This window comes from Spodoptera frugiperda, chromosome 25 (genome assembly GCF_023101765.2).
Source record: "Spodoptera frugiperda isolate SF20-4 chromosome 25, AGI-APGP_CSIRO_Sfru_2.0, whole genome shotgun sequence".
Classification (NCBI taxonomy): domain Eukaryota; kingdom Metazoa; phylum Arthropoda; class Insecta; order Lepidoptera; family Noctuidae; genus Spodoptera; species Spodoptera frugiperda.
In genome coordinates, this window is record NC_064236.1 from 4,538,832 (window position 1) to 4,558,020 (window position 19,189).

At 35.2% G+C, this 19,189-nt stretch overlaps 1 protein-coding gene across 2 annotated transcripts in view; it reads right to left on the reverse strand.

Moving 5' to 3' along the window:
* The window catches only part of LOC118263582 (nostrin), a 75,997-nt gene that overhangs the window by 27,288 nt on the left and 29,520 nt on the right, over positions 1-19,189 (reverse strand). The window lies entirely within an intron of this gene.

A 19,189-nucleotide genomic window follows, 5' to 3' on the forward strand; every position in this document is an offset into this window, starting at 1 on the left:
TTATTCATTTGACATTTAAATTAGCCGTAGCAAAATAATGTATCTGCCACGAGATGGTGATCACGTGATCTCAAACTAATATGAGTCTCGAGATTTATTAGATGAGGTGAGATCTTATTGAGATATAGAGTCGGTGAGTACACTTGTACTTGTATAGAGCAATGGAACACCTCATTTTTGTAAGTACCTAATATTATAAGGTCATTCCATAGAGTATAGGGCAAGCTTGTTACTGTATACTGGGGAACAAATTCAATAAAAACTTAAGGAATTATATATATCACACGACCGCTCGACGAACGAAACAGGTTGTAGTATATCTTCAAATATTGCCTTTAATATACACGATTGTTAAATCTTTGCTATATCGAAATTGATCTGGACATACACACATATGGGCAAACAAACCGAACTATAACGTAAGAAGCGTCTAGTTGCAGTTAGGACATCACAGTTCACACAATTATGTGTACACATAGCAGTGTAAATGTCAGACAACAGCTCTATTTACTCAAAGACCCATGCCATATAAGGCTGTTATATTTCAGGATACTGTTCTAAAATGTCACATGTCAAGCTGAGCTTATTATCTCCAGTCTGTCCTGCTTACCACACGTAGCCTGCAGCTAGGTGTTGCTATTGCTCATATTATTTCGTATTGCTAGCCGCCAACCGTCCGTTACATAATGCAACCGCTTCGACCGTTGGCAACACTACGTCACTGCCCACTATTTACTACTTGGTTCTAGGGCTGCAACACGCGCGGGTTTGACGTTGGTAAGTTTTATAAACATTGACACGTGCGTGGAAGCAAGTGGATATTGATAAAAGTGTTGGGAAATTGTGAGTTGGTTAATAGTGAGAGGTATCTTTATCGTTTTTCTTTTAATTATCACGATTATTAGGTCGATGTGTAATGGACTAGGCATGTAATACAAAATCTAAGAATAGAAATGCTTTCGCGTCTGATTGTTGTATTATCATGAAATGATGTAGATTAAATGATCATTTTAGCAATGTTTATAGCATTTCTTACTTCAAAATACATGGTCGAATGCAGGATACTTCTAACTAACCGATCCTGAAAGTCATTAGAGAAGTCCATAGGTATTAATTGACAGAGCACCGAACGCGCTCTCGTTTCGATTACTTTAAACGTATATAGCAAACTCATACTAAGGATACTGTTGAATATTTTGTGACTGATATGGTGATGTGACTGTGGAATCAGTACCTACTTATCACCTCCTAATACAAAAGCGGCAGAATTACCTAGAAATAAAGTCCATTTTAGTAGTGACAACCCTGTGCCTATCGAGCAATCATTTGAATTTGACTTTCATCATTGGTTGATATTTAAAACCAGTATTCGTTTATATCAAAATAAACCAATAAAACCCTGAAATAATGTTATCACATATTTATATGAGTATTATTAGAAAACGAAATATTGTCACAACGCATGCATTTGTATGCATTCGTATTTTATGCAACCATGTTGAAATCTTGCTGTGATTTGAATTCTCTTATAATTATGTGCATATACTTTGTCGTGATATTTGCGGTGTTTATTATGTTTATTTATTGATAAAATAATAAAATTACAACATAATATGTATTATTTAAATATTCGATTTTACGAGCGTACAATAGGGTAGAAGACTCATTTTTATTTTAATGTCGGTCTTGTAGATTATATTAAAATATTGAACTAGTATTTTTTATTTTGTTAGGGATACAAATACTTTTAAAGATGTATTGTTGTTGTTATTGATGTAGATGTATGTTTTATAGGTACGTAGAAATAACGTATTTGCTGCCACTCCTAAACTTTGATTCGTTTCATCAAAGTATTGTTATCTTAAATGACAAAATACGTACTCATCTAATATTTTTTCATTACCTAACTAATTGACGGACTAAACAGATTTTTAATTTTCATACCCCGTCATCATCCCTATTAAAGTACGTATGTAATAATAATTTGGCAATGGCAACAAAAAAGGTGTTATTTTACAAATATCACGATTTAATGTGTCAAAACTAACATTAGTTATCATATTATGATAATTAGAATATAAATAAAAAAATCTAGTAAGTAGCTAGTGTTTTAAACAACAGATGTGTAAATAGGAGATCTAGGCTAACTTGTCTAGGTCTGTGAAACCCCCGCAAATGAAATAGTTCAGTGAAATGACTGCCTAGGTATCCTAGGTCTTAGACTTTGTAGGCGACTAGGCTAACAACTAGTCACTGTGAACTTATGAAGTATGGTATTGCATACAATTGCTTTGTTTCAAAGATTACAACATGACATCTTGCTTTTAATATGTTGTTGAATTACAGTCGTTTCTGAATGTGTTAATTGATTTATAATGTCTTGTGTCGATGTGTGTGTAAATCTTCAAGTGGTAGTTTTGAGGTTTGGAAATGTAGGGTTATTAGGTTCCCTAGCCAATTGGTCGGAAATGAAAATCAAAGTCAATATTATTTATTTCAAATAGACCACTTTTGACTGTCAAACCAAATATAACAAAAACGTCTATCTGCCGGTTAGTCAAGTCATGGTGAAAACTACCATCCATTAAAGGATTTAGGTCGACCTAATCTGTAACCCTGTAGAATCACATAGCGTCTGCTATCCCTCCCACTCCTCCTTCTTTCTGTCATCCTTTCTTCTTCCTGTTTTTTCTGTCCCTTCCACCCAGTTTTAAATACACTACAAAATATCGCAACAAAAGGCCAAAGTTCCATACATTTTCGAAATAAGTATTTAACAATTTAAAACAACAAGTGATGTTGTTATGATCAGTTTCGCAAGCTGAATCTTGGCTTGCTTATCGACTTTTTTCGATCTTGGAAAGCCAAGATTGCAAATGTCGATAAATCGACACTAATTATAATGTTTTAAAAGAACAAAATGTCTGTAAAATAATATCTGTGAGTAAATATTTGAGTAGTAAAAGATTCGGAACGGTTACGTTGTTTTAATTTTGTTTTTCTATTTTAATAGGTTAGTAGTTTCTTGACAATAGGGTAGCTTTTAAGTACTTTTTTTTTAAACGTCTTGTAGGTTATTTTAAAATATTAAACACGTATTTTTTATTTTCTTACGGTAACAAAGTACTTTCGAAGTAATATCGATTTGAAATATCGCGAGTTGTCACTTCTAGGTTCATTTTACACGTAGAAATAACTAGGATTCTGGCAATCTCGATCTTTTATGTACTAACACAACTTTTTTGGCAAGTTCGCGAGATTTAATACCTACATGTAGGTACACTTTGATAGCCGTTGTACTCGTATCTTGGCCTCGGGCCAAAGGTTCAATAATCTTTCTTTACATTGAAAAGCACTTTAGTGTATAATTTGCATTACATTAGTGATGTACCACAATCACATTGCTGACGCAAATCAATAAGTATCTACATATTTGTCAGTTATTGCTTCCACACATTTTTTCAAAGGAGCTAGTATAAAAATACGTAAAGTATATCTTTACTGCACATTTTGGTTAAGTAAATTTATAATAAGTGATCATTCACACCTAATGTTTCGAGATTCTTCCGTGCCTACGACCCGGTTGTACCTATTGGTAATATCAAAGAGCCACAAGATTAATTTCCCAATGGGCTGCAGCAAGTAACTTGAGACGTCCGAATTTACGCAACCAACTGCGGTTAACCTTAACTAAGTACATAACTAAATAGTTAAACCGTGCTTAAAATTAAATCATTGTAACTTCCTTCCTACATAACGTCGGCACGTAAACCTCATCACACATACCATGGGTGGCCATTGTACAAAGACCTGTGGTATGTATGAAGCATTGAATGTAAATAGGTCTCCGTTGTATGGTTTGATCTAGCTGAGGGAAATCGGTCGCAAGGATCGTACTCTGAATGACAATCGATTTACTGCGACGAAAGTGTTGCAGATTGATGGCTGAGTAGCGCCGATTTGGAGACTTTCACTAAGTGGCAGTGACCGGAGTGACGTCACGCGACGTCATCTCACGACAATGATCGATAGCATGTAACGATCAATGTTTGCAAACGATACCAACCTCAATACTGACACAAGTTTATTAGTTTAAATATTCTTGAATCAATAATCATCTTTAATTATTCACATGATTTGTCAACAGGTATGGGAACATTCACCACACACATGCGTTTTGTCATCGATTAGCGAGTCCACTTTCTTTCGTTTATCGATAACCACGCAATCGATTCATCGTTACAAAATCGATTCGAAAAACGTTTGATGGTCACGTTGTTTGATGTAGTGAAATTAAAATCGAAGCCTTGAATTATTCGATTTGACATAGCGATTACTGTCCAACTATTTTCGATAATTCGGCTGTTATTGGCATGTGTTGAAAATGTTGTAAGGCTTATTATTGTCATTTGGAATTATAAAAATGGCGAAATTTAGTTACGCCACACCAGTATTGACCTAGGCATCAGCGATAATGTAGTTATTGAACTTCAAATCGATTGTAGTTAGTCATCGTCGGTGAAACTTAATCGATTATAGCGAGCATCGTTTACCTACATTGTTTTGGCATGTTGGTGTTGATCTTTAGCAGTTTAAGTTTTAATAATAGACATTGTTTTCCTATCAATATCTATTATTATAATAGGTTTTTTTAGTGTTGTGAAAAGCATAATTGAATCCTCAGAATTTACCTATCGGACATACAATTATCGATCACAGAACCAGTTACTTTGTTCACATAATATTTTTTGGGAAACCTTGTAACCTTAGCCTCAGCTGACAAACTGGGCCTTAATCTATATGTATAGCTATATAGCTATATAGGGACGCAGCTATATAGGTTGTATAGCTCCGTCCCTCTCGCACTGCTCAATGATCGACCATCCTGACACAATTGTAATAGCAGACTAAGGCCCCTGAACATTTTCATAGATTCGATCAGAAACAAGATACAGGTGCCTTGTTGCAGGTACCTACATGTATCAATACGAGAATGTCAAATTCAATGACATATTCATCACATTGACACGAGACCTTAGAATTAATTAATTTCGAATTGAAAGTTGTAATCTACTTACGATTACGATAATATTATTCCATATTTAAGAAGTTACTAGTTACTACAAGTTGGTTTATGCTGCTGACATGGTAAATAAAGTAAACTACACTTTGGAACGAGCACTTAGCTTCACTGACGGACAAACTGACGAATTCAATTTGACGTTTCAAAAGTGCCAAATTAAGGATTAATTGAAACTTGTGGTCGCCTAGTGGTCGAAACTTTACATATATAATATATAGATAAATGCTTTGTCTTTGACTTTGGAACGAAAACAACAACAAATACATAACTACATTTAAAGACTAGTCGTAAATAGAAATATCCATGTGTATGTATTAACTAGGTACTAAAAAAGACATTCTTTATTTTAATCGTAGTTGTTGCGTATTAGGTTGAATGAAAATAAGTTATTTCATGATCAAAATATTTTAAAACAAATAAGCACTATGACAGTGAAAGAAAGATATTGTACAAAAGTTCGCGAACATTTAACTAAATGGGAAGAGATCAGAGATTGGATTTGCATTTTAACAATTTTAATTCTAACTTATGAATGATGCGATTGTTCTTACGATTCCCACAGTATCCGCACTTTCAAAATAAATAGCGGTTAGTAAAAAAATGCGTAACTTTTCTTGTTCTCATCTGTTGAACATGTGTTTGATGGTAAGATTGTGATAATATTATGGCATTTTGTACGGTAAAGTATTTATGTTGACTTTGAATAGAGTAGTAGTTTATATTAGTTACAAATTACACATAGTTTCTATTGTTGATCGTTCAAACAAACGGCTACTTAATCAACTGTTTTCGGCTAGTTCTATCTAACCCGTCTATCACCAAACCACTCGGTTTAACTCTTAGTTTTATTTTAGCCTACTCTAGCTTAGCGTTAGCATCCATCACTCTCACACGGAGTGCTAAGAATTAATCTTATTTGTCGCTGTCAATACGGAGAAACTTGGGATTGTCTATCATTGTTTAGCGTCGCTAATGTACCCAGTCCCACGTTGGGCTATTAAAATATTCTGCGAAACAAAAGACACCCGATATTGTTCGGCGAAAGCGACATCTCACCGCTGACAAGATCTTTATTAAATGGAATTAATCTAATTGCTAATATCGACCTACTAACTGACTTCGTTCTTAGAAGTCGCGTGATGACCCGCGACTGGGCCGTAGCCAGCTGAACAATGCCACATTAAGAGCGACGCGACGATTTGATCAAATATATACGACACCTTATCGGCAATCTTGAAATTGTAAGCACATGGAGAAATACAGATGTATGTACACTTACCTACATAGATACCTATAATACATGTAGATTGTAGGTATGTTCAAAAACGTGTTCGTTGAATTGACGTCGACTAAACCTGACTTCACGATTAGCACTTCTGTGCAAACGTACGTATGTAGCTGACGAACGCGACAGTTCAAATTAGTTTCAGCAACAGCCTGATGATTCGCAACCAATTTTGACGTTTATCATAATCAAAATACAATGATATGCCGATTTTAGAGTGTTAATTTTTTGGGAAATGTCTGAAACAAGCTTCAAAGATTGCATTGGTAAAGATACTAAAATGGCTTGTGATGTGGGCAGAAAGCAAAATTTATTTATAGAACAAGGAACAAAAATGGAGCTAAAGTAAAAAGTGACCAATCTAGATTCAAGTTTACACAAAAAGGACCTTTAATTGGTGAGTCATAAAGGACAGTTGGCCTTTATTTGGAAACTTGTACGAATATGATGTCGAACGAACGGATTGGTGCGTTATTTTATAAAGTGTTGTAATACTCATTAGTGGGGTCTGGTGAGGTAAGCTGGTGGTCAGGGCCGGCGCCGCGTGAAGGGGATGTCCTGGAAACTGGAAGCGTCGAGAATAGACCCAGAGTTACTGCGGCTACAGTATACCGACTAGTTTTTGCTCAGTCGAGATAAACGTTGCTGGATAATTAACCGGATTACAGAATACAAATCATTTTGTTGCCATTATTTGCTTTAGAGCTGGCAAATGTGGGTAAATTGTTTGTGTATTTTGGATTTAACTTGAGGTGTCGTCATTTGTTTACAATATCCATTCATAAAGGTCTTTAAATGTAACTATATAAATCTAAGTAAATGACAAAATAGACCTTTACTACGACTCCTCAAAATTATTGCAAAATAGACCGCATTTCTACTCGTACTATCAAAAGTGTAACTAGTAAACCTTACTGACATTTGATTGCACAAATTAAAAGTGTATACGAGTAATAAATTATGTCGGTAAATCGATTAGGTGCATTGGCTATAGGAATTGATTGGTCGGATTAAACGTTGAGACCGCAAATCATTAGATATATGCAATTGTGCATACTTTATAGTTTCACGACACAGATTGGTAAATAAAAGGAGACTAAAGCAATAAATACTTGGTCTTTATAATCCACAAAAGATAGACAGAAATACTAATATAAGAACATCTACTTTGCCCAAGCTTTTTTTTCATACGAGTCCCATAATGTAATAGCTGATGAACCCATTGCCATATACCGAAAACAATTCCAGAATTGGTGCATTACTGAGATTTTTGAAATCAATGAAAAAATCTCAATAATGTTTTTCCTGACCCAGATACAAAGACCTTTAGCTCGGAAGCGGCCACACTACGAACAAGACAATTATAATTAAGGATGAATGGACATTCCAGTGAGATGTTTTGAACTATTGACGTTAGACCAAAGATAGCCTATTATCTTCCGCTGTTTTATTGACTAAGAATGACTAGCATTGTTTATAGTATCGGATACTAGAATTCCATTGTGTCTATACTCTGTGTGCTTGAACAGTGGGTGTTCCGTAATGGCCGCCGGAGCGTTACAGACCGCTACCAGAGCCAGCCATCCAGCACATCAATGCTGTCACTATATCATTTATCTGATACACAGCGTAGGTAATATTATTACATAGCAGTTGGACATTTTTGTAATTTCGCACTGCAAATTGCTAGACTGTGACGTTGTGATGTAACTTGTCATGCTTCAAGTGGCGGGATTAGAACATAATATATGATTTTCGCGATGTACGACGTTTTGCGTGATCTATTGTAGAGCAAGAACTATAGTTTAGGGTCGCTTAGAAACAATTCTAAATCTTGAAACTAGTATTCATTATTAAAGAGTATTAGTACCGCTACTTTTAAACGCTCAATTAAAACGAAATGAATATTATTTGAATAATTAAGTTTTAAAATCAACACTTGCTTCGCTCCGGATATACGGTTAGAAAAATGTAGGGCCATGTGCATCCAAGTGTGTGTCAATGTCAAAGCGTGGTACTGACGTCACATCCCGTGCAATAATCGCGGCAAGGAAGCACGTCATACTACTCATGGCCTCAAAAAAAAAGAAAAAGGCCGATTTCTTGAAAAAAGAACGAATGTGACGTTTGTCCAACTTTTTCTTTGTAAACGGCGCCATTATAAAACAGTAATTACTTACAAGGCAACACTAAGGCAGCAGTGAGAGTTATTTTTTATGACGTATGTATTTTACATTGGCAACTATAACATTTCTTTCCCACGATTCGATTGTATAACATGAAACTAATAAACTTGTTGTTTCGAAATAATTTCATTGATACATTATTTTATATTAGGTAAGTTACTTTGTACTGTTGATACCACATTACACTTTCTTTGTCGCGGCAATAAACCGACTTGTAATGTAACAATTGCATTTTATTGCAACATCCAATGCTGTGTAGACAAACCAAAGAGTTTCCATAACATAAAACATTTATGTGATAAGGACACATTTAAGATTCACAAGTCATAATACGATTTCAGATTACTGCTATCGAGAACAAAAAATGTACATATTTCTGCCCGGGAATCAAAACCGTGACCCCGTGCTCGCCAGTCACGCTTACTATCACACAGTCAAAACAGTGAATAAACCAATAATCGTAACATAACGTCACGGTGTTTAATTCGCGGGGGGACAAGCGATGTAACACTTACCACTAGTCATGTTATGAGTCCCATAAGTATAATAGGGAATGAACCATTTTTTTTAAAGGGGGATAATCATCCATTGACTTCTCTTGCTTTGGGCGAGGCGAGAGGGAGTGTCAGACTCATACTGACTTAAAACCACCCCGTTCATACTCCTTCTTTTCGATCCAGAGCTCCGGTAAAACCGCTCGGTAGTCCGCAAGTCCGGATCAGGCATCAGCCTAATGGGCCCCATCTGAGATAAGCAATGAGCCTATTGGGCCTGAGCCTATTATACCAGGCGTAGGTAATTCCAAACCGAATGTTATCTCTGAGAAATTTTCAAAGAACTATCCTAATAAATAACGCTTTGTTTTGATCAACCCTTAAATTGAGCAAGAAGCATGGATCAAAAAGGCGGTCGAAGTGAAATTGAGATTCCAATGAATAGGAAACTCGATCAGTGACTGTATATGCCAATAAACGACTCTATCGCCAACAAACAGATAGACAATGGCCGTTTAAAAAGTTCCCACACTCGCCAATTACAATAACATTTATAGAAGCCACGAACTACTAACTTCAATATTGGCAGTTAGACGCGTTTGTTATTAGTGTTTGAACAACAGTCGCCAATCAATGTTAAATTATACAAATTGTTTTCATAATATCGTAGTAAACTACACGCGCTATAAAAACAAAAGCAATCCAACTACAAACTGATACCTATTCATAGAAAGCTTGAATGTTTGTGCGTTTTAACCACATTGTCGTTTATTGGAACTTATACAAAGCGACTTTGTATAAACGCAAAACTTGGTAGAGATTGGATTAGGCTATGAGCCTAAACAACTTTTGGAAACTCAAAGTGTAATGAAAGTGCATAATTATTTCCTTTTTTGACTTTCCAATAGTGTTGAAGCGTAAATGCCTATACCTAAACCAAGACAGTGTAAACAATCCGGAACTGCGGACAACGTAACAGATTACCGGGGTTCCGGCTCAAAGCAGGGGAAGAAAGGGGGTGGTTTTTAGTGAGTCAGAGTCTGACACTCCCCCCTGCCTTACCCAAGGCCGGAGAAGAAATTAGATGATATTCTCCCCTTTAAAAAATAAGCGTAAACAATACAAATGAACCGTTAAACTAGAACCCCGTATTTACTCCAAAATACCTCTCATCATTGCAAAATTTGAGAAATATGAAAGTAATAGAAATACGCGTATGGACTATCTCAAAGAAATAGGTCACTTATTTCGAAGTGATAACAGATCGATTGCGTACGCGCAATGCCAACCTAGAGAAGTCTTTGCCAACTGTCAAACGTCTCGCTCAAGATAAAGTTAAATACAAATAGGAATTAATTTTATTAAAACTTTTATAAATGAAACGTTCATTTTATTTTCAATTTGAGAGTAAAACTTTAATGTTACTTTTGATTTGATTGATCAGTTGTCAACTCTGTTTGACAGCGCACTCTGTCCGATCGTCTAGACAGTTTTATGAATAGAGGACTACTGTTATGATGCTGTAGCATTTACCTAGTCATCTAACAATGGGGTAAACCACAGGAAAGAGCTAATTACGAATATATTATGAAGATTCTGCCATTTCTGCCTATCTTGACAGCAATCAATTGATATCTACTGCAATACTTCATGACGGAATTTGAATAACCAATTAACGGTTACCATACAAAATGTTGATTAGTGATTGAAGTTAGCATTCTCATCAAATTTCATATGAGTACAAACAGACCTACTCACATATTTTGCAAGTTGTTATAAGTATGTAATAAAGACGTGTCACAATTCACACTTGGGACAATAAGCAGATCAAACTATACTAAAGTTAGCAAACTGTTTAAGATCTTATTGTCAGGCTATAAAATCGAGTATCGATTGCAGAAATTTGCTGATTGGAATAAGTTGACCTGTTAGTATCAGTGCATACCTTTGTAATATTATTTCTCCATTCATTGAAAACTGCGGTTACACTGCAAGCAACCTTCCATATACGATTTCATAACTCGAAAATTCGATCGAAACGAAGGTCGATGCCGAATTGATACGAATCGATACGATCATGAAAATTATCGATACGGGTTTCTGGATTTTATAATTGACAGGTGGTTCAGAGATAACAACACTACATTGGCTAATAAGTTTGAAATAAAATGCATTGAAAGGCGAGCAATTAGCAATGCAGATGGTATCTACTTAATTTTATTTGCGAGCACATTATAAAAGTAATATAAAACTCGTATTGAAATAAATACAAAATTAAATGGCAATGTTATTTATACTTTTTGGGTTAAGGCTGTTCAACAAGTGTGGTTCGGGTTTCTGTTTTGTTTTAGGTATTTAGTAGTAGATCACCAGTAGTAGTAGCCACCCTAATTTCTCATAGTTTCAAACAATACATAAATGAAGATGATGTGTGTACTTCAGATCGTCGATTTATCCTTCGTATAATACGAGTCAATAAATCAAACTTAATTTCGAGAACGCGTTGAACTTAAAAACCGTTACACTACAATTTGGATGACGAAAACATCATCATGCATCAGTTTCTCATGTACCCACTGGCCTATATTGCGGTTTCAATCCGAGAGATTCGATCAACAGCTGCATCGATTTCTTATATCGATTTACCAATCCGAAATAAAATTCATCTTTATAAGTTCAATCGATTCCCACGATGCATGTGTCTGATAACTCTATTGACATGGTAGGTGATGTGTAATTAATGGTATTCAGAAACAAAGTCAGTGCCAGACTGTAATTGAAGACGCTGATGCCCTCTAGCGGTCATAATTCAAAATAAAATTGCAACTAAATTAGCCTGATAGGGAGTTTGTATTTTGTTTATAAATTGAATTAATGAATCGGACAGGAAAAATACCCTGTAAATCTCAAGACTTGTTAGGCATTAAAACAGGAAAATATGGAACGTTTGACGTCATGATTCTTTCATTTAGACTAACAACACTTCGAATTAAAATAATTATAATTAATAATTATTACATGTAGTACATACGTAATTAAACTGACACAAGATAATAATATTTTGCGTGTGCGCAAAGGAATACATGCATAATGAAACTGTAGTGCGAATCGTTCAGTTTATTTCATTTTTATCCTCGTCTCAAGGGCGGAGGTTATTACCTAAGTACTCGTTTTGTTTCGAAGTCCTACTGTAGGTATATGTAGGTGTAAAGGAAAAAATATTGCTACAGATACAATTTCGAAAGATTATCTTTCTTAATTCGCTGAAATAAACAAATTGTGTTTGGTTTTTTTAAAGGTGTTATGAAATAAGGAGCTTTGTTTCACAAGGAGTGGTCCGATATCTGAATATTTTATGTTGTTCAGATTACAGAGCTAAATACTCACTAAAGTTGTAAGAGAAATGCCTGACTGTTTGGAAATATTTATTTGTAATAATACCTACTGACTAAGATCAGTTTTATGACGCATTTTTCCGAAACCAAAAACACTGAGACAATTTGATAGTATCTGAATTGTAAATGTACTGTTGGAATTTGGAGGTTTTTATCAATATGTGCTATTGTTTAACACTAGATACAGACAATTTGTAATATGAAAACTCGACCAGATAGTTTTATTAACCTTAAGGTGCAAGTTGGAAGCGGGCGACAGGAGGCATTAGCGGACGACGTATCGCAGACACGCTACTAGTTTCTATGAATTTCTATGAAATAACCTCTGTGGTAAGTGATACGAAGCCAACGACGCATCATTGAGCTGGAGACGTCATCGATTGCCGCTGCTGTCGTATATAGTTCGAAATCATGACTCCAGCGACAGGTCATAATGACGTGTGGCGTCATGAAGCGACAACACCTGGTCTGCTCTGCCTAATATCGCTTGCTTCCAAACTTGTACCTTTCAAGTTTACGGATTGCTTAAGGTTTAAGTCAATACTAATAAGGAGGCAGTTACTACTGATAAACTAATTACAGTTCATTAATTAGTCATAGCTTCCTGTCCAGCTGGTTTAATAGCAACGGATATGCATGTATTAGGTACTAATTGATGAATTAATTACACATGATTAAATATTGTAATTAGTCTTACATAATGTACGTGGCTGTGGTATCTAGTAAAGGAAGCTACTGATCTTACGCTGCATTGTCGTTTTTATACTATTAGAGCATAGTTATTAAAGTCAAAAACGTTGTGGTGGCCCGGTGGTTTAAGACGCCCGTTTTTCGCACCACATCTGATGATGTGGTGTGATTAATCAAAGGGTCCCCTGTACCCCTTGTACTCTGGTCATTCACAAAGATGCCGTTGGTAGTCAACTGACCGTAAGAGCAATCGGTAGTACTCTGGTTGTTCGAACCGGGCCGCCACTTCGTCACCAGCTGTAGGGCGCGATTTGGATCCGAAACGAGCAAAAATTAAAACAAAGTAATTCATGGGTTCTTTGACTTAATTTACAGTTTATGATTGGAGTCGTTTCAATTTGTGATCGCTTCCAACCGTCCGATCTGGAAATCATTTCGGTCTACATTCAGCAGTGGACATCTTGAGCCTGATATGATGAAGATGGTGTTTGGAACTGTACTCGGTATTTGGCATTAGACGCAAATGGTTGACTAGTATGTCAATAGTCTTGATAGTAGTGTTAATAGTATTTTTTGAGATCTGCATCCGCAGCCGCATACACAGATGTGAACCTCTAAAAATCCGCATCTACTTACGCTGCCGCGGATGTGAAAAAATGTACATCTGCAACATCCCTGATCGATGCACCAACGATTTATTTACCTATGTCTCTCTCGTTCAATCAAAGAGCGTTTACAAAATAAAAGAAGAGAGTATGAATGTATTATTTAAAATGTTCCGGTAGGTACAAACAAGGCCTATTTATTTATCTTCCATCACTAACAACATTCATCGGAACAGTTTCAATGGGGCATTGTGTAGGTCCACGGTAACGGCTGGTGACGTATGTTTTTAAATCATGAGCTGGACATCAATTGTGTACGAGATTATAGGAAGAGTGTAGCAGACAAGGGTTTGGAAACTGATTGCTATGGCTTCCTAATCAATATTATGTTTGGGCACTTTAAAATGTTCGGATCAACACTTTTGTATGTCTTCTGTGGTACATACTTCTTGTAGGAGCTTCGTGTAGTATGTATGCAATAATTTTGAAGTCCTTTTGCAAATCTATATCTATAAATGTACAAAACTCAAAGGTGCCTGATTATTTTCCAACGAACAGCCAAAACCAGTGGATGGATCGGGTTGCAATTTGGCATGCAGGTAAGTGTTATGCCGTTGGCATCCGCTAAGAAAGGATTATGATCATTTCTACCCGCAAGGGAACAAAATAGGGGATGATAGCTTGTATCAAACTTTGTCAATTTTAAACAAATCCGGCTGTGACTATGCATGCATAAAGCTTGTAGGCATCCCCTAAGAGAGGATTTTGACAAATTCTATTAATGATAATACTTCTTGACGCAAGCGAATCCGCGGGTAAGAGCAAGTAAGACATAAAAGTTGTCTTATTTATTGTAATTTCTCTAAGACCTCAAAGTATTAAGTAATAAAATGACCTCGTAGGAAAGAAATATACATTTCCATGTTCTACTAATTTAAATAAAAAATACCAAGAGAACATAAGAGTTAAGAGGTCACAGATATTCAATGTTACTAATATTTCCACGCATTGTACTTCGTTCCATTATGTATAAAGGTTCGAGTATCGCGTGCTATGTATAAAGGTTCAAACAACAGTTTTGTTATTTTTAGGCACAAGGTTAAAGTTCCATGTGAAATTGGAAACTATGACAAGATTGACAAGTTTGTGTTGGTACCTACTTCACAGACCTACTTGTAGAAACAATTTGTTAATATTCCCTGCGTTTCCATTGATTTTAGTGGTGAAAAGGTATTATGAAGTTTCAGGTTGTATTTTTCCATTGACCCAAATGATTCCCTGAGAAGGTAGTCTTCAAAAGTCAATTGTCAAGTCCAAATCTTGGGAAAAGTTGAACCAGTTCTGGCATTACATTAAAGAAACTTATACAAAACTGTTTTAAAAGGGATTTCAATTTCCTTTACCGCCTCTTCTTTTTTTAAGTAATATCTAAAATAAAACCTTCACCTAGGCCTGAAAAATACTATGGTGAAAACCGCATCAAACTCGCGAGATAATCGCACACAAACATACATACATACATCATACATACATATATACATACATACATACATACACACCGATCAAACTAAAAAACTCCTTTTTTGAAGTCACATCTAGCCATCATCTAGCTAACTGCTGGCTGCAGCTGGATGCTCAACTATTCCAACTGGCCGCTCTAGGAGTTATTAAATAAGGCCTATGGTCAGTAATGGACGCCTTATTGCTGTTACGAAGATAATGGTTTGAGTGGACTTACATAACGTACCTACAGAGATCGTATGCCCACATACCGTACAAATGACTCCATAAAATTAAGATGAAAACGTCAATTAAAATAGCTATTACTTGATAGCTCTCACCACATTAATAGCCCGGCACTGCAATATTCCTATTAGAGAAACGTTAGTTTAATTAATTGTACAATTTGAATATTTTAATGGATAACGATTGCATTTGGAACCAGTCTATGGCGTCTAAGTTATCACGTACTACGATAAGAAATGGAGACCTACATCAACGTCCTATTTTTGGAAAAGACCAGTGGTAGTTTAGGATGCTGTTAGTGCAAATTACTTGTAGATATATCTATGGGAAATCTCTATGAAAATCGGAAAGATGTGGCAGTTTATGAACCCAATAAGATAGGAATGACCGTGTTGCTAAACATAACAGATTCTCTCAGAATTTAGAGATCAATAAACCCAATTAATAACTCAAGTATACCTACTGCATCGTACAACTGATGTAAATACTTAGGAAATTTAAAAATAATTGGAGGAAGGTCAGACATGTTGAATTCGAACGCAAGTGGAAAATACCCTGAATTTGTTTGAACATAGAATTATCATCTCGATTTATTATCACAAGATCGGTGATAGCGATAAATATGTCTAACAGTCACATTCGTATACAGCATTGGAAGAAAGTTTAAAGACTTCTCTTCGTAGATATAAAGATGTATATCACCGAGATTAGGTACCAGGGTTACATGACTTAGACGGAGATGTTACAACATTTTTTGTTTCATACTCTATTTCTGTAAAGATACATCAAACAAGGACAACAATAAAGCTACTGTGTGATAGTTTCCCGATAAAACCGATGTACACTCATATTAATGGTTTATCTACCTATATTAATGAGTTGTTTTTGTGTTAATTACATAATCTTCAGGTTAAATGTCCGGAAATTCTGTATCTGCCTTCCGCAAGAATTGGATCTATGCAAGAAATGACAGACCGCAGACATTTTCCAAATTGTAAACTACCAGGGACCCATAGAAGGTGAGACAATAGAAGCTTGTGTAATAATTTCAAAATGAAAGGGCATAGTTAACATGTTTCTCTCAATAGAAAATTCTTGTACAGGAGAAACGAGAAAACCTTGAAAATGTTAACATGTAAGAACAACAATAATATTATTATTGTGACATAGTGATGTGCTGACGTGTTGTAAAACATGACATGACAATGCTGAAGGTTCCACACGACAGTGCGATACGTGACGACAACAAGATTGCTGTACAGAGACGCTTGTGGTTAGAAATAGGGATAGGAGATATTCATACAAGTATACTTCTCTACGGAAGAAGGAACAAGGTTAGTATTTTAGTAAGAAACGTTAGGAAAAACATTTTTTGCTTTGCGTAGGTACCATCGAATATCAGATAGGTCAGTGTCTGTCAAATTCGTAAGTGATTTTAACCTTTAAAGAACGGACATCCCTCTCTAACTTTATATAAGTTATTGGTATAAATACCAACAGTGTGACTAAAACAAGCATGATACGAGTATTTATTCACAAAAACATTGAACCCACCTGGTTGCAAATAAATCATACACCTTTAATTGTCCACACAAAAAATGTTAATACTTTTGTAAAAAAAAAAAACAAATTAATGGCGTGGCAGGACCTAATATCGTTTTCAATTGTAGAGTAAAAAAAGTACAAAGTAATATCGATAAAAAATATCGTTAGGTGAGCTCAATTATTGATCCGAAGGTCACTCAGTTTTGTTTAGAAATTTTGGCATTAGGCGTAAGAACTGACGTATTTTAATAATTGTTTTCCTCAAAAGTTAGGTCTTTCTAACTACTTAATTATTTCATCCGATGCTACTTTCATTCGGTAGCTTGTAGTAAAGAGTATTTAGAAACTCTTTTATTTTGTCCCCAAAACAGTAAAGGTTATTGAATCTTGACTTACCACGAGAAACATAGTTTCAAATACGATAAAGCTTGTATTTATTAAATGTGTAATACCCAAGTTGTATTTTGTAAGTCTAAGCACTAAAATGAAATTACCAAGGTATCATAAATTCATAATTGCCAATCAAAAGCAAATAAAGTTTATCAATTATGATTTATCATTTCAATTAATTAAATGTCTTCAATAACCACCTGTGCAATCAGGAAGCAGGCGACTTCAATACTATCAATAATAATAATCAAAATTTTCTATTATCTAACACTTTTAGAGGTCAATTTCATAAAACGATTGGTTTAATACTTTAATGTAATATGCAGTTCACTTCCTGGGCCAGTCATCGGCACTGTTACAATTGAAAAACTTAATTACTGTGTAAATTCATTTCCTTTGAGATTTGTACTTTGATTAGATTTATTTGGACGATAATGTAAATCAATTATAACATTGGCTGTCAACACTTTCAAAGTCAAAGTTGTTTGAAAAAATTGCTGCGTTTTGTTCCGATTTTATAGGTTTTTAAGGACGGTGTACACGAGTGACGGGTGATGTAAAACAACTCCATTGTTGTTTCATTCGTGGTCAACCACACACTATCATGTTCATGTGTCCCCAGGGAATTATTGTGTGACGAAATGCCCTCATATATAGGAAATCCCTTTGATTTAGGACATTAACCTGTCACAAAAAATGGTATCTTGGTATTTTTTTCCAATTCTGTACGAAACTTTATTTAATTTTGTTATGATATTTAAATTTTACATAAAAATACATCTTATTTGATTATTCAATTACTTTTACCAAGTTCCAATGTAATGTTCCAATGTTCAAGTGTAATGTAATTATGCTAATTTCTAATTACAGGTGTGAATAGTCACCAACATCAGAATTATGAGCATCAAACTTTAAACCGATTATGGCTGTCATCCAAAAGTAATTAGTACAACAGAGTACTGACTGACAGCTCAGTAAAACTGAGATCAATAAACCAGCCATTGAAATCAACACCGGTAATCTATCCTCAAATTAAGGGCACTGTCATACGGCCACTCGTGCGCCGCTCTCAATAAATTAAACCTTCGGGACAAACAATATAAATTGGTACCGGTTTTTAATGTGGAACAACTAGGTTTTTCCTTTCCGTTAATTGTTAGGGTACAGTCCATAGACTCTATAGAAACTATAGGCCATTGTTACCGCTATTCGCTCAGGGACAATATTAATGTGGATTGTATTTATTATGGTCACTTCGTTCGACATAACCTTCTTACAAGAGGTGGTTGACACTCAAGAATAAACTGGGTTTCACGCCCGACAGCCATTCTAATTACACACGTTGTATTTCCTGTAAATATTCAATTATTACGTATTGTTTCGCTCGGGATATTGTTTTCTTTTTATTCATAAAAATATTTTTAGTTTCGCTTCTATTATTTTAAGTTTTATTTATAGATTTTTATTATTTTACCGTTTCGTTCCAGTATTTGATAAGAACTTGTGAAATGAAGTAGTAGGTCAAATGAAAATAAAGTCTGAATCTATCGTAATATTTAGCAGTTTCATTTAGAATAAATTACGTTGTAGGATCCAAATAATGTCAGCTGACCTTTACAAGATGTAAAATAAAGGAGAAAAATAAACGAAAGAGATAATTTTGGGTGCAGACTCGTTAAGGTAAAAACGACTGCCTACGTGAACAGACTGACCTTGACAGTTGGCAAAATAAAAGTGTATATATATGTAGGTATGTAGGTAGGTATGTTG